The sequence below is a fragment of the Leucopleurus acutus genome (assembly GCF_964270905.1).
Source record: "Leucopleurus acutus genome assembly, chromosome: 8".
Taxonomy (NCBI): domain Eukaryota; kingdom Metazoa; phylum Chordata; class Mammalia; order Artiodactyla; family Delphinidae; genus Leucopleurus; species Leucopleurus acutus.
Window position 1 is genome coordinate 18,603,548 of NC_139151.1, and position 16,734 is coordinate 18,620,281.

General features: G+C 38.5%; 1 pseudogene across 1 annotated transcript in view; it reads left to right on the plus strand.

The window, feature by feature from the left end:
• The first annotated feature begins 7,018 nt into the window (after positions 1–7,018).
• The window catches only part of LOC309964912 (NXPE family member 4-like), a 28,229-nt pseudogene continuing 18,513 nt past the window's right edge, over positions 7,019–16,734 (plus strand). The window contains exon 1 of the transcript in view: positions 7,019–7,591. The product of the transcript in view is annotated as an NXPE family member 4-like (transcript). The remainder of the gene's footprint in view (positions 7,592–16,734) is intronic.

Sequence of the window (16,734 nt, forward strand, 5' to 3'; positions counted from 1 at the left end):
ACAGCACTGAGAGGCCCACGTACCGCAAAAAAAAAAAAAAAAAAAGATAAATTGCAAATAGAGAAAAAACACTTGCAACTTACATCCTTGACAAAAAACTATTATGCCTATTATATAAAAAGTTCTTAAAATTGAAAAGAAAAAAGGCCCAGATAGAAAAATTAGAAAAAGATAAGAGTGGGCAATTTAGTTGAAGAAATGAAAATGGCCCTTAAACACAGAACAAGAAATATATATCTAAACTACACTGAGATACCATTTCTCTTCTATCAAGATGACAAAAATTCCAAAGTTTGAAAACATATGATATTGATGAGACTGTGGAGAAACAGTCATTCTCAGACATCACTGATGGGAATTCAAAATGGTACAGCCCCGGTGGAGAGAAATTTGGCAATATTTGGAAAAAGTACATATGTATTTACCTTTTGACCCAGCATTCTCAAAGACACTAACAAAACTATGAAACAACTCTACACAGATTATTCATTGGAGCACTGTTTGTGATATCAAAAAGTTGGAAAACAAACAAAATGTGCATCTATAGGGGACCAAACAGATTATGATACATCTTCTCAAGATAACACAATGCCACCATAAAAAGGAATAGGGAGAGCTCTACAAACTAATGTTGTTAGTCTTAGGATACACTGTAAATGAGAAAAGTTGCAGTACATAGTGTGCAACCTCTTAGGTAATTAAAAGGGAAGGATAGACACAGCTGTATTTGCTTATAACTGCAATAACAACAACAGAACCACTGGATGAAAAATAAAAAGTTAATCCATAAAGGCATGCAGAATTCAGAGTAGAAGGGACATGTATAGAAGCAAGACTCTTTTATACTTTGTTACATAGGTTTGGTTTTGGAACCATATATATGATTTATGTATTAAAAACATTAAACCAAAAAGAAAAAAATTCCTAAAAATGAAAAAATAAGTAAATAAATAAACCTAGCTGTAAGTCAAGTTGGTGACACAAAACTATGTTTTTCTGTGTTTCAGAGACTTAAGAACACAGCATTTTGACTGTATTTCCATGGTTGAATATATTCTAAGGATACACAGAGCTAGAAAAAAATCCCAAGTTTCACACAACAGTCTTTTTATTAGAACTAATACTGATATTATTATTTTGTAACTGTTTTTTACATTTTATTGGATAAGGCAAATTTTTATGTTAGTGATATCAGGAAATGGAGTTTTTAGTGAAAAAGAAAAATGCAAGTAAAAAAAATTAAAGACGTTAAAACAAACTTTTCAAAAATTGAATTGGAAACATCTGTATAAGCTCATGATTCTTTTTATTTTCAAATATACATATTTCCTAGCTCTATCCAGTGAAAAGGCCCAGAAGCAAAAATAACCCATTAGCAATAATCACTCCTAGCACCTAGACTGTGGTCTCTAAGAAGCCTTCCTCACTAAAAGGAACCAGGGATCCTTGGAGAAAAGAGTTGAGTTTTCTCCAAAACTTTACATGCAGCCACTTGCAATGCAATCACCTTGTCTTTGATTTCCCTCCTTTTGATTATGCTAATGACACATACTAAGAACCTAAAAGATCCCCATCAAGAAGATATTGAGGGACTTCCCTGGTGGCACAGTGGTTAAGAATCCGCCTGCCAACGCAGGGGACACGGGTTTGAGCCCTGGTCCGGGAAGATCCCACATGCCATGGAGCAACTAAGCCCGTGTGCCACAACAGCCTGCATGCTAAAGCCCGTGAGCCACAACTACTGAGCCCGTGCACCACAACTACTGAAGCCCTCACGCCTAGAGCCTGTGCTCCGCAACAAGAGAAGCCACCGCAATGAAAAGCCCACGCACCACAATGAAGAGTAGCCCCGCCTCGTGCACAGCAACGAAGACCCAATGCAGCCAAAAATAAATTAATTAATTAAATTTTTTTAAAAAAAGAAGAAGATATTGAAGCAACTGTAGGAAGAACGAGGTTCTGCTCTGAGAATCATTCATTAAATGAACACTTGTTTACTCAACAATTACTATATGGCGGCCTCGGGGTGTGGACATAATGTTAAACAAGAGAGAATACCAGTCAGTATCAAACTATTGCAATACAGTGTGATACCTGCTACGAAAGGATGCTAGGGGAAACAGAGTCACGCCCCAGCATTGAGTCCAGAGAATGCTTCTGGAGGAAGTAATATCTGAAATAATACCAGAAAAATGAGTAGAATTCAGGGACGCAAAAGAAGGGTTACAAAGGGAGCAACCTAGAGGGAAAGCGTTCTGGAAGGAACAGCGTGTACAAAAGGGCTCATCTTCCATGTGCCTTAGTATGCAGGCCCTCCCTTGTCTGCTTTGTTTTCAAATAAGATAATTCGTAAAACACTGCTAGCACCTATATTAGGGCTACATGTATGGATCATCTTTACAACTGAAGGATTCCACAAAGATTTTTTTTTTTAAAGGTTCAGTTTCTCCACTTTCTCAATAAAACCTCTCTCAGAATTCAGCCTATCCCAGGTCAGACCAAGAACATGGCATTAAATTGCCTGGTGATATACTGAGGGTGGGAAAGTTTTTTTAATTGGGAAAGATTTAATATTCCCTCAGTTGTTAACGCCTAATTTTGTAACTTGAGAGACTAAAGTAAATGAGATGGATAGAGTTAAACTTACTTTGCCTTAACCTGTGTCCCCAACTAAATTTTATATTACTCTTGAGTAGAGATCTTGCTTTGAATGCCCCTTACTATGCTTAGTAAAGACAGATTCTAAAATGTCTGTTGAACAAATGGATAAATTGTCCAGTACATTTTAAAGAAATATCACAGTTTCTGAAATGCCTAAGAGTTTCAAAAATTTTTCCGTCTCCTCCCCTTGCGACCCAGCTCAGTCTGAGGGGATGAGGGTAACTATGGAATGGAACAGTCTCCTTCTAAACTATACATGCAAGACAGACTCCAGAGCTCCCTGAGCTGCCCTATAGGACAGGCTCTGGTTGATATGACCAAATCTAGGAGTATCATGCTGCTCAGCCTCTGCACCATCCCCTAGGGTCACAGTCACATAAACGAACAACACCTGCCCCACTACCACTACACACACACACACACACACACACACACACACACACACACACACACACACACACACACACACACACACACACTTGGAGGTGGGGCTGCAGTATGGTCAGATCACAAGCTTGAGAGTCAGATTGCCTGGACTTGAATCTTGACTTCGGCAGTTATTCCTCTTATGGCCATAGGCAAATTAGTTAATATCTTCCTGCTTCATTTCCTAATCTATGAAATAACTATAAGATAGGACTTACCTCATAGAGTTGATTGTTTCCTCATATTCACAAAATAATTATGTAGCTGGTTAAGACTTCATCGCCTCCCAAAAAATTCTTCCATTGCCCAGAAAGAATTTAGATCCCACATCCAAATCAGTTCAAACCTCAAGCCTTCTGGTGATTTTTTTCTTTCTACATACCAGGGACCTTCATATCTAATATATCTTGACAACACACTTTACAGGCCACACCTGGAACCTTGTTATCACCCAACTGATATCTCACACTTTTTAACCACAGACACTTAATACAGGCATATCTTGTTTTATTGAACTTTGCTTTATTGCACTTTGCAGAGATTGCATTTTTTAAGTTATTTTTTTAACGTGGACCAATTTTAAAGTCTTTATTGAATTTGTTACAATATTGTTTCTGTTTTATGTTTTGGTTTTTTGGCCCCGAGCCATGTGGGATCTTAATTCGCTGACCAGGGATTGAACCCGCACCCCCTGCATTTGAAGGCGAAGTCTCAACCACTGGGCCACCAGGGAAGTCCAGATATTGCATTTTTTACAAATTGAAGGTTTGTGGCAACTCTGAGTTGAGCAAGTCTATTGGTGCCATTTTTCCCACAGCATTTGCTCACTTTGTATCTCTGTGTCACATCTTGGTCATTCTTGCAATATTTAAAACTTTTTCATTATTATTTTATTGGTTATGGCAATATATGACCAGTGATCTTTATGTTACTCTTATAATTGTTTGGGGGAACCACAAACTGCACCCATATAAGACAATGAACTTAATTGATAAGTGTTGTGTGTGTTCCAACTGGTCCACCCACCAGCTATTCCCCTCTCTTCCTCTCCTCAGGCCTCTCTATTCTGAGACACAACAGTATTGAAATTAGGCCAATTAATAACGCCCCCCGATCAGTCAGTAGCCATCAACATCAGGGCAAGACCCCCTACCAGCCAAAAGATGACAACTCACTGAAGGCAAGATGATGGTTAGCACTTTTAGCAAGAAAGTCTGGAGCCGCACAGGCTCAGCAGCCATGGCTCACGGGCCCAGCCGCTCCGCGGCATGTGGGATCTTCCCGGACCGGGTCACGAACCCGTGTCCCCTGCATCGGCAGGCGGACTCTCAACCACTGCGCCACCAGGGAAGCCCCCAATAAAGTATTTTTTAATTAAGGTAGGGACATTGTTTTTTTAGACATAATGCTATGGCACACTTAAGAGATGACAGTATAGTGTAAACATAACTTGCATATGGAGTGGGAAAACAATTCACGTGACTCACTTTAAGGCGGATATTCGCTTTGTTGCAATCTGGAATTAAATCCGTAATATCTCCAAGGTATGCCTGTACTCTCACTCTCATTACACCTTGAATTCACTCACTAATCCAGTAAACAAAAATGTCTTGAAGGCTTTTATGTCCCAGGCACTGTTTCCTTGATTCTTTCATTTTCTTTCAACTCATAAGACTCTGCCTGGCCCCAATTTTCCTTTTCTTCCCAACATAGGTTCTGTAGCTAATTACTTGAACTGTTTTCTCCCCTAAATCCTCAAATTCATTGAACACGTGTTTTTCTGTTTGAAGTCTCAGTTTCCTAGAAGGAAAGCATATTTTAATTCTTAATTTGTCCCTTGTACAGTTGCGTTTTTCTGAAGGTTAAAGAAATAATAAGCAAAATTGCTTCTCTAGATATCATACACTGCTGGAGATTACAAGTTAATTTGTATTCTCACCTTATACCACGTATCAAATGAATCTCAGGTTATTTATAGATTCAAACTGTTTTAAAAAACATCTAACTATTACAACAAACACAGGGGATATAGTCCTTATGAACTCTTCTTTTTAAAATGTAGAAGACCAGCCTCAGTTAAACAAGGGATAAATGATGAAAAACTCTTACAAATAGAATGACAACAATTACTGAATCCACTAAACTGTAGTACTGGCCAAAATCAAAACAAAACTAGGGAGATTATGGTGGAAAACCATAAATGTTGTGTGTTCTGACACACAAATATTATAAACTCTGATAACACAGAAATGTTATAAATAACAAAAGATGGTGGAGGGCAGGTGGAGAGATTTCTTTATCATTTTCAGCCTGGTATTTAAAGATACTTTTTAAAGCTAATAAGTACACACACATATATATACATAAATATTAAAAATATGTGTTTTAATAAACAAGTTATACATAATACAATTATATATTTATTACATATAGTACTTATATATACTATAATATAATATGTTATACATTATAGATAATATATAATATTATATATAGTATATAGTACTATATATATATCATAGTATATATAGAATATTCTGTACTATATATATATCATAGTATATATAGAATATTCTGTATATAGTTATACATATAATACATATAACTTTATTAAAACACACACTTTTAAGGAAATAGGGTGAACACAAAGATAAATAATTTAAAGAACAAAAATACAGTAGTGGAGAGGAGGAAATTGGGGCAAGACAGTGTAAATAATTTTGGTCACTGCTTATGGTAGGGAGTCAACAGATATTGCTGAAAAAAGAATATTAAATGTATTATGTAAATCTATTGCACATATTTGTTATATTATGTAAAGATAATTACGAGAATGAAAACACAAACCTGGACTTCCTGCTGGTCCAGTGGTTAATACTCTGTGCTTCCACTTCAGGGGGCATGAGTTCCATCCCTGGTCAGGGAACTAAGATCCCACATGCTGCGTGGTGTGGTCAAAAGAAAAAACCCACAAACCTTTCCATATTTTAGAACATACACATTAAAAAATGCCCTTAAATTTCAACCCAGTAATTCCACTTCCAAGTAAATGTACAAGGTTATTAATTTCCGTATTAGCAGAAAAGGGGGAAAATCTGTACATCCACCAACAGGTGACTGTTAAAGAATGATACATCCATTCAATGAAATACTTTGTGTCCATCTTAATGGATGACTGAAGCAGCTCAGTATGTGCTAAAATGAAGAGATATTCAGAATATACCCTTACATTAAAAAGCAAGGCACAGAACAATGCATATAATGTTACCATTTACGTAAAAAGAAAAGAGAATATATGTAGTGTGTGTGTGTATGTGCACACACGTGTATATATACATAGGCTCTGGAAAGATATTTATAAAAGAGATAAGAGTGATTAATCCTGGGAGGAAAACTGTGTGGTAGGAGACAGGAATGAAAGAGGGAGGCTCCTTCCATACTTCTTTCCATTTTGTATCTTTTTAATTTTGTACCTTGTTTATGCGGTACCTACCAAAAAACTTGACATTTCACTATTAAAAATGTTTATTTTTTATTATGATTTTTCCTTTCATTTTATTAGGACACATAGTGAAATATTTCTTAATATTTAATTCTTTCAATGTACTGTTGTAACCACTTCTTAATCAAAAGAATTCTTTTAATATCTTTAAATATTTTTTAATGGGCTTTAATAGCCTATGGAATAGTAGTGGAATAGTAATGGAACAACTGACACATAGGTTTTACCAAAAGCTTTCTGCACTTTAATTATGGAAATTCCTGGACTGGACTCTTTGGTGGTAAAATATTAATAAAGATATAAATCCAACCTTAAGGTTAACAGAGACAGGCTCAGCTGTGTACACAGAATATGTCTCAGTCTTTGTCATTTCAAGTTTGGTGTGAATAAGAGATGCCTCCCTTTATGCAGCACAGAAATACCTTCAAAATGGTCTTACACCATGAAGTACCACTGGATCCAGCAGTTTCACCAACAGAGACTGAGCTGAGAATAAAGGGGATCAAGGAGAAACTAGACCAGCTGATCCCACCCAGACCAGCTGATCCCACATGAGCTCCACCACCAGCGTCACACACAGCAAAGCCACCCTCCTTAGCCCTCAAGACACATACTGCAGGGGGGATCAGCTAGACGTCCTGCTGGAGGTGAGGGACCACTTGGGACGCAGGAAGGAATATGGCGGGGGTTTCCTGAGGGCCAGGATGTCCTCCCCAGCCCTGAAGGCAGGCGCTTCGGGAAAGGTGACAGACTTCAACAATGGCACCTACCTTGTCAGCTTCACCCTGTTCTGGGAGGGCCGGGTGTCTCTGTCTGTCCTGCTCATCCTCCCCAGTGAAGGGGTGTCGGCTCTCTGGAGGGCAAGGAACCAAGGCTATGACAGGGTGATCTTCACAGGCCAGTTTGCCAATGGCACCTCCCATGTCAATACTGATTGCGCCCTGGTTTTAAATTCAAGTGCTGAACTGTGTGAGAACCTGGATACTCGTGTCCAAGAAGCCTTTTACTAAAGTCTACAAATAATAAATGTTGGAGAGGGTGTGGAGAAAAGGGAACCCTCCTGCACTGTTGGTGGGAATGTAAGTTGGTACAGCCACTACGGAAAACAGTATGTAGGATCCTCAGAGTTGCCATATGATACAGCAATCCCATTCTGGGCATACACCCAGACAAAACTATAATTCAAAAAGATACGTGCACCTCAATGTTCATAGCAGCACTATTTACAATAGCCAAGACATGGAAACAATCTAAATGTCCATCAACAGATGAATGGATAAAGAAGATGTGGTATACACACACACACACACACACACACACACACACACACACACACAATGGAATATTAGCCACAAAAAAGAACAAAATAATTCCATTTGCAGCAACATGGATGGAACTAGAGATTATCATACTAAGTGAAGTAAGTCAGAAAGAGAAAGACAAACACCATATGATATCACTTATATGTGGAATCTAAAATATGACACAAATGAACTTTTATGAAACAGAAACAGACTCACAGACATAGACCATAGACTTGTGGTTGCCAAGGGGAGTGGGTGGGGAAGGGATGGAGTGGGAGTCTGGGATTAGCAGATGCAAACTATTATATATGGAATGGATAAACAACAAGGTCCTACTGTATAGCACAGGGAACTATATCCAATATCCTGTGATAAACCATAATGGAAAAGAATATGAGAAAGAATATACATATATATGTATAACTGAATCACCTTGCTGTATAGCTGAAATTAACACAACATTGTAAATCAACTATACTTCAACAAAATTTTGTTAAAAAAGAAGCCTTTCACTATGTGAGGCCTCAACACATGCTCTGTGAGGCCCTGATCATGTGACCACCAGAGACTCAGTCAAGAAGGGTAGAGACTTTTACACAGCGCAAGCAAGCTTTCACACTAATGTGCATTGAGACATTTTCCTATAGCAACCACTCCAGTCTTTTTAATTAACAGTGAGCACTGCACTCTCAGTGCTCAAATACCTGTGGGTTATCAGCGTTATTCTCCTAAAGGCCACAGTTCTGTCAGGTGATTTTCTCCATACAGGTGGTTCAGGCCTGGGGATGGATGGTTCCCTGCCCTTGTAGGCCCCAAAGTACTGCATCATCCCGTGTTGGTTTCCTTAAATCTCGCCTTTATTAAACTCTCCTGGGTCACCAAGTTTGCGCCTGTCATGTTTCCTCCTGGGCTCCTAAATGAGCCAGAGGAAACTTCATGCGCAAATTTACTAAAAGGGCGTTTACAAAATTGAAAGAAGGTAATGCGGCTGGGGGTTAGACAAGGAGGAAGATGATGAAAGATGAGGAGGGAAGGTGGCCGGGGCCAGCCATATCATGAAGAATCTGTTAAAGGAGTTTGGATTTTATTTCAAGTAAAATAGGAAGCTATCAAAGTGTTCCATGCAGGAAGATAGTCTTCTTTCTTATTAATCTGTTTATTAAACTAATACATATGCATTGTCCAAGACATCAAACTGAGCTCACTATAGCATCAATTGTACCAAAACCCAGCAGTTTCTACCACACTCTCCCCATCCCCCCATACAATCAGCCTGAATTATTTTAATTGTTTTAAACATTATTTACCACCATATTTTTTAGCTATTATGCTTATGTAGCTTGATCAACTTAATTTTCTAAACAAATCTCAATTTTATGAACAATCGACTCAATTTTCTGAATAAATCTCAATTTTCTGAACAAATCAGGGATTTTCTCAGGTAAAAGAAGCCCAGAGGCAAAGCAGGGATGGCACACGACCCAATACGCCATCAAGACCCATCTGAGACCTTTCTGCTCTAACTCCCCTCATTAGCACATGACTTTCTCTCTCATCCTTGTCACCTCAGTGTCTCAAGATGGATGCTGCACCTCCAGCAACTCAACTGTATTCCAGGCAAGAAGAGGAAGGGCAAAGGACACATTTCAGCTGTATCTGCCACCCAATGACTTCTGATCATGTGTCACATGTATCACTGGCTAGATTGATATAAAATGACCACTCTTACTGACAAGAAAGGCAAGGAAATAAAATTTTTTTGCTAAGCATGTTGCTACCGTATGTTCTGTTAGAAGAATGGACCCCAGGTAGGTCTCTAGCAGTGTTTGTAACACTGCTATGTCTTCCTTTTGCCATTTTGGCATTTTATATCAATTCCCTAGGTTGGTTGTAAAAGATTTCGTTCTCTTACATCACACTTGCACCACATTTTCCTTTACTACTTTCTCTAACTATACACAAGGGCTTTACTAAGTTAACTTAGTAGTGTTTTGCATTGCTAATTAAATTTTGCTATCTGCTGAGCCAAGTAGTACACCTTCCTTACCCTCTCCAAAAAAATACAAATTTTTTGGTTTTACTGGAATTTCATTTGCTTTGTTTTCTATGCATTTATCTTTAATTTGTCCACATCCCCCATCATAACTGTCAAAATTCTTCCATTCTTATTTTCCAAAACATTGACGGCATCAGATAAGGTTTCAAGTCTATCTTTATCCCTGCAGAATTCTTGCCCGGAGCCCTTTGCCATCTATTCTGGTTGGGAATGACTGCGTTCCACCTGCTATACAAGGAAGAAAATGACCTAGGAACTCCTCACCACTTCCCTGTACAGCATCTCCGGTCTCCTGAGTTTACTGCTCATTTGGCTTAAGCATATCTTTCAAAAACTTTCTTAGAAAAGAAAAATTTAATTTTTACTTCTTGCTTATCTAAAAATATCTTTATTCTACCTTGGCACTTTTTGGAAAGTTTGGTTGGGTTTAGATTTCTGAGTTGATTAATGATTCTCCTTCAGAATTTTAAAGTCCGTTATTTTTCAGTTTTCTCTAACTACAGAGTTTGGTGCCATTATGATTCCTAATACTTGCTATGTCATCTGTTTCTCTCCTCATCTCTTTTCTTCAAATCATCTCTATACCCTGGTGTTGTGATTATTCAATTTAAGGTGGGTAGGAGTAGGGATTTTTTTCATTTATTGTGCTGGACACACCCTAGATCTTTTCAAACTGGAGGTTAGTACTCTTAATTTCAAAAATATTGTATTTTCCTGGTATTTTCTCTATTTTCTCCTTCTGGAATTCCTAATAGTCTATTGTATTTCCTGGATTTACCTTGTAAACTTAAGTTTTCTTCTGTATACCACTGTATCTTTTGCTATATTTTCTGCCAGATTTTCTTGATCTTATCTTTTGGCACTTCTGTTGTTGATTTTTTTTTTTCAGTCACTATATTTTTTTTCATTTTAGAGCTCCTAATTGTTCTCTGGTTATACTTTTTCACAGCATCCCATTATTTCCTGGATGCAATATTTTCCCTTACATGACGAAAACATTCAGATTATTATTATGATGTGATACATTTTTTGAAATTTTATTTTATTCTTTACATTGTCCCTGTTGCTTCTGGGTTTCTTTTATCTGTGTGATTATTTAGTCTCTCTTTCAAGTAGGAGGTATTCGTCAAATACCTGAAATCCTTAGATGTCTGCTCATATCTTTTCATTGGGCACTTGAAAATCAACACGGATGTTCTATGTACATGGATGGGGCTGGTCAACAGGAACATCTCACTGTGCAGTGATAAGGTGGCCAAAGGCCTATTCAGAGGACCACACACACACACACACACACACACACACACACACACACACACACACACACCAGTGCCTGGAAGCTTTTCTCTTGGCCCGTGCAATTTCTCAAGAGAAAAACATCCCCTAATCTCTGAGGAGTCCAGCTCCTGTCCAAAATCCTATGTATGATCTTTCAGGCCTGACCACAGGTAACTGCAAAGGCTTTATCTGACAGGTCTCATGGGGAAAGCTGTCCCACTTCCCACACCAGACCTAGTACACAGCCAGTGTTTGGTAGCTTCTGGAGGTAGTTACAGTCAAGGACTCAGACTTCCAGCCATGCTCTTTTGCATATCTTCCCTTAGGTGCCTGACAAATAGTGAGCACCCAATAATATTAGCTGAACAAATGAAGTGTCTGCAAAGTGGCAGGCACTGTGCTAGGCACCGGGGATACAGTGATTGTACCAGCACCTGGCCTCATGGAGCCTATATTCTAGAGGAGGAATCTGAGGCTAACAGAGGGACCCTAAGCTCATCTGGATGTGTGGTAGGGGGAAGGGCAGTCATGGAAGCCTTCCTTGAGAAAGCAGTATTTGAGCTGAGATATAAAAGTTGGGAAGGTGATAGAGATAGGGATGGGGCAGAGAAAAAGAAAAGCATCTGAAAATCCATGAGGAAGGGTAAAGCATGGTGTGGCCATATCATAGTGCCGTATTATGGGAGAGAGTGATGTGAAATGGAGCTGGAGATATTGGGGCGGGGGGGGGGGGGGGAGGGGGAGGGCAGGCGGCAGTGTTGAATGAAAGCCACACCAAAGATTTTGGTCTATTGTAAGGAGATAGTAGACCATTGAAGGGTTTTTTGTGTAGGGAAATGGGGGAGGGGAATATAATCAGATTAGCTTTAAAAAAAAAAAGATCAATCTAGCTGCAAATTGGATGACAGGTTAGAGTGGGTCAAGAGTATTTGTGATTTGGGATAGAAGAAAAATGTTCTACAGTTAGGTTTTAGAGATGGCTGCATATACTAAAAACTACTGAATTGTACACTTTAAATGGGTAAATTTATGCTATGTGAATTATATCACAATAAAGCTGGTTTGTTGGGGTAATTTTTTTTTTAAGTAAAGGAGGAAACAAGTTTTCAGGCTATTCCTGTACCTGGATGATAGGATGATAATATAAGCCAGGGTGACACTGGCAGAAATAAAGAGGAGTAGGGAGATTCAGAAGATATTTAGTAGGCAAAATAAAAATGGACTTGTTTAATGGAGATGTTGACCGAAAAAAATGCACAACCTAAAAGTTGAGAATTATGTTTTATTTGATGGACAAAACTGAGGACTGAAGCTTGAAAGACAGTCTCTCAGATAGCTCTGAGGGACAGCTCCAAAGAGGTAAGGGAGGAGCGAGGATATATAGGGGTTTTTGCAACAAAAACCAGGGAGGAGGATATATAGGGGTTTTTGCAACAAAAACCAGGTAGTTGGAACATCAAAAGATTACTGTTGATTAAAGAAAACCAGATATCTCAAGTTAATGAATTTAGTGAGCTTTTTTTGTGTATGGGAAGATGCAAGAGTCTGGGCTATTGAAATCATCCCTTTTATATGCACCTTAACCATCTAGGTAGGGCCAGTGCTCTGCTTTCCATCCTGACTTCCCTCAGGGCACACAGTAGGGGGTGGCTGCAGTGGCCTAGGGCTTTGTTTACTGATATGGCAGGCAACATTTTTCATCCACAGAAAGGAGAGAACAAGAATATATTTCTAACCCTCACATATACGATCAAAAGATTTTTGACAAGGGTGCCAAGACAATTTAATGGATAAAGGACAGACTTTTCAACAAAAAGTATTGAAAAACCTGGATTCCGTATGCAAAAAGAATGAAGTTTGATCCTTACCTTAGACCATAGAAAAAAATTATTCAAAATGGATCAAAGGCCTAAATTTAAGACCTAAAACTATAAAACTCTTAGAAGAAAACAAGGAAAGCTTTATGACATTGGATTTGGCAATGATGTCTTGGATATAACACCCAAAGCACAGGCAACAAAAGCAAAATTAGATAAATTTGACTACATCAGAATATAAAACTTCTATGCATCAAAAGACACAATCAACAGAGTGAAAAAGCAACCTATGGAATGGAAGAAAATAATTGCAAATTAAATACCTGATAAGGAGCTAATATCCAGAATGTATTAAAGAACTTCTACAACTCAACAACACAAATCCAAACAACCTGATTTTTTAAATGGGCAAAGGACTTGAAAAGACATCTCTCCAAAAAAGATATACAAATGGCCAACAAGCAAAGAAAAGATGCTCAATATCACTAATCATTAAAGAAATGATTTAAATGACTAATCATTTAAAGAAATGTAAATCAAAACCACAATGAGATATCATCTCACACCCATTAGGGTGGCTGCTATAGAAAATTTTTAAAAACAGAAAATAACAAATGTTCACGAGGAGGTGGAAAAATTGGAACCCTTGTGCACTATTGGTGGGAATGTAAAATGGTGTGGCCACCACAGAAAACAGTATGGCAGTTCCTCAAAGAATTAAAAATAGAATCACCAAATGACCTAGCAATACCACTTCTAAGTAAATATCCCCAAAAGAATTAAAAGCAGAGTGTCAAAGAGAATTTGCACACCCATGGTCATAATAGCTTTACCATACCAGCCAAGAGGTGAAAGCAAACCAAATGTCAATCAACAGACGAATGGATAAACAAAATGTGATTGATACACACACACACACACACACACACACACACACACACACACAGAGGAATATTATTCAGTCTTGAAAAGGAAGGAAATTCTGACACATGCTATAACATGGATGAACCTTGAAGACATTACGCTAAGTAAAATAAGCCAGTCACAAAAAGACAAATGCTGTATGATTTTACTTATATGAAGTATCCAGAGTAATCAAACTCATATAAACAGAAAGTGGAATGGTAGTTGCCAGGGGCTGGGAGGAATAGAATGGGGAATAGTTATTAATGCACATAGAGTTTCAGTTTTGCAAGACGAAAAAGTTCTGAAGATTGGTTGCACAACAATGTGAATATACTTAACATTATTAAGCTGTACACTTAAAAACAGTTAAGATGATAAATTTTATGTTTATATGTATTTTACTGCATTTTAATATATATATATACTTTTATTTCTTCTAACACAGTAGAGACAATGTAATCTAAAAATACATCTGCTAGGACTTCCCTAATGGCGCAGTGGTTAAGAACCCGCCTGCCAATGCAAGGGACGTAGGTTCAAGCCCTGGTCCAGGAAGATCCCACATGCCGTGGAGCACATGTGCACCACAACTACTGAAGCCTACACAGCTAGAGCCGGTGCTCAGCCACAGGAGAAGCCACTTCAGTGAGAAGCCCGCGCACCGCAACGAAGAGTGGCCCCCACTCGCTGCAACTAGAGAAAGCCTGCGTGCAGCAATGAAGACCCAAGGCAGCCTAATTAATTAATTAACTAATTAAAAATACATCTGCTCAAAATACCCAGAAATTCTAGGTGATTTATAACATCTTTTTTAAATGAATAATCTTATAAAATCCCACAGAATTTCATATCATATATAACCTGGCAATTACCAAATTTATATATATAATGTGGACATTTCCTCTCATGTCTCCCAGCATCATAAATTCAACTGTCAATCTACATCTCCATTTGTATGGCTTAACAGACATCTCAAGCTTATGATCTAAGTGCCCAAAACCAAATTCTTGATTTTCCTCCACCAAACTGTTCTATCCAGTCTTCCTCATCTCAGCAAATAGCAATACATTTCTTGCCAGTTGTCTAAGCCTAAAACCCTTGAAGTCTCTCCCATATATTCAATATTCAGTTTATTATCAAATCCTATTTTCTCCACCTTCAAACCATACCCAGAATTTTACCACTTCTCACCACCTCCGCCATAACCACCCAAGTGTACACCATTATCACCTCTCACCCACAATACTGCAATAGCCTTCAACTTTGTCTCCCTACTTCCATCCTTGGGCCCCATAGTCTATTTTCTAACTGCAACCAGACAAATCCATTTAAAATACAAATCAGATCACATTTGTGCATGTCATATCTTTGCTCAAAACCCTCCAATGATTTTTCATCTCACTGAGAGTATAAGCAAAAAATCTTGTCCTGACTCAAGGCCTTACATGTTCTTGCCTCTCATTACCTCTCTGGCTTCATATTCTGCCATCATTGTCCCTCATTCATTACCCTCCAGCCTCACTGGCTTTCTTATTTTCACTCAGACAGGAAGAAAGGGGCCTGAAATCCCTGCATAAGCCTAAACCTTCAAAGGGCCACTCTCAGAGAAAGGGAGAACTGGAAAAAAATATACCCATGAAAGATGACAAAGAAGTTTGTCTGTCTTGTCCTAGATTCTGATAGAAAAAGGGAAGTCCCCCTTTATGAGTTAGTAAGCACAGACCTGCCTTGATAAAGATCTGAAATTCTAATCCATACTACCTGTTCAATTCAGGAAACCTCAATCCAATAACTAAGTAAATAAATAAGCAAGTAAGCTGGGGCTAATTCCCTAGGGGAGCTTGACAGAAACAAATACAAACTCTTTCTGAATTCACACACTCAAACCAAACCACACATAATTCCCATGGTAAATCTCACCAACCATAATATGATTCACAATCCAGATTTACAACAACACAAGAAAACCATCTAGGGGACTTCCCTGGTGGCGCAGTGGTTAAGACTCTGCACTCCCGATGCAGGGGGCCCAGGTTCGATCCCTGATCAGGGAACTAGATCCCACATGCATGCTGCAACTAAGAGTTCACATGCCACAACTAAGGAGCACGGAAGCTGGGCTCCTTTTTTAATAGTCTCACCAATATAATGAGATCGTAAGTCTCTCCAAAAGCCTTCCCTCTGGTCCTGAACTGTAATGCACTTCATTTGACAGCTCTCTTGGCTTTCTTGGAGCTTCCCTGATCCATTAGCCCTGGAATAGATAAGGCACCTGCCTCCATGCCCCAAACAGTTCTCCCTAAAACTTTAAGTCACCATACTTGAACAGCAAAACAGTCATCCAGAATCCAATTGTTTCCTACATAAAAAATCTCTTAACTACACCACAACAATAATAGATATTACGTCCTCCCAAATTAAAAAGAATGTCATTCAAAGATGATGTGAGGTTCATGTTTATTTCAATGCCTAAAGAAGTAACAGGCTAATTTTCTGTTTCCCTTTTTTGAAGGTCTAGTCTACACACTGAAATAATGGAACAGATTGAACCCACTGAGGTCTCAGCATGTAACTATAAGTCTGCTCTTTGTTGTAAAAGGTGGTGCTTAGGGCAATGGTTCTCAGATTGACTGGACGTCTTAGAATCACCTGGAGGGCTTTTTAAAAAGAGATATTCTCCAGTTTTTACGCTGAAAATTAGGTCTGGAATAGGGTCGCCAAATCTATTCTTGTTTGTTAACTCCCTGTGTAACACTGCTAAATTTTAGAACTACTGCTTTAGAG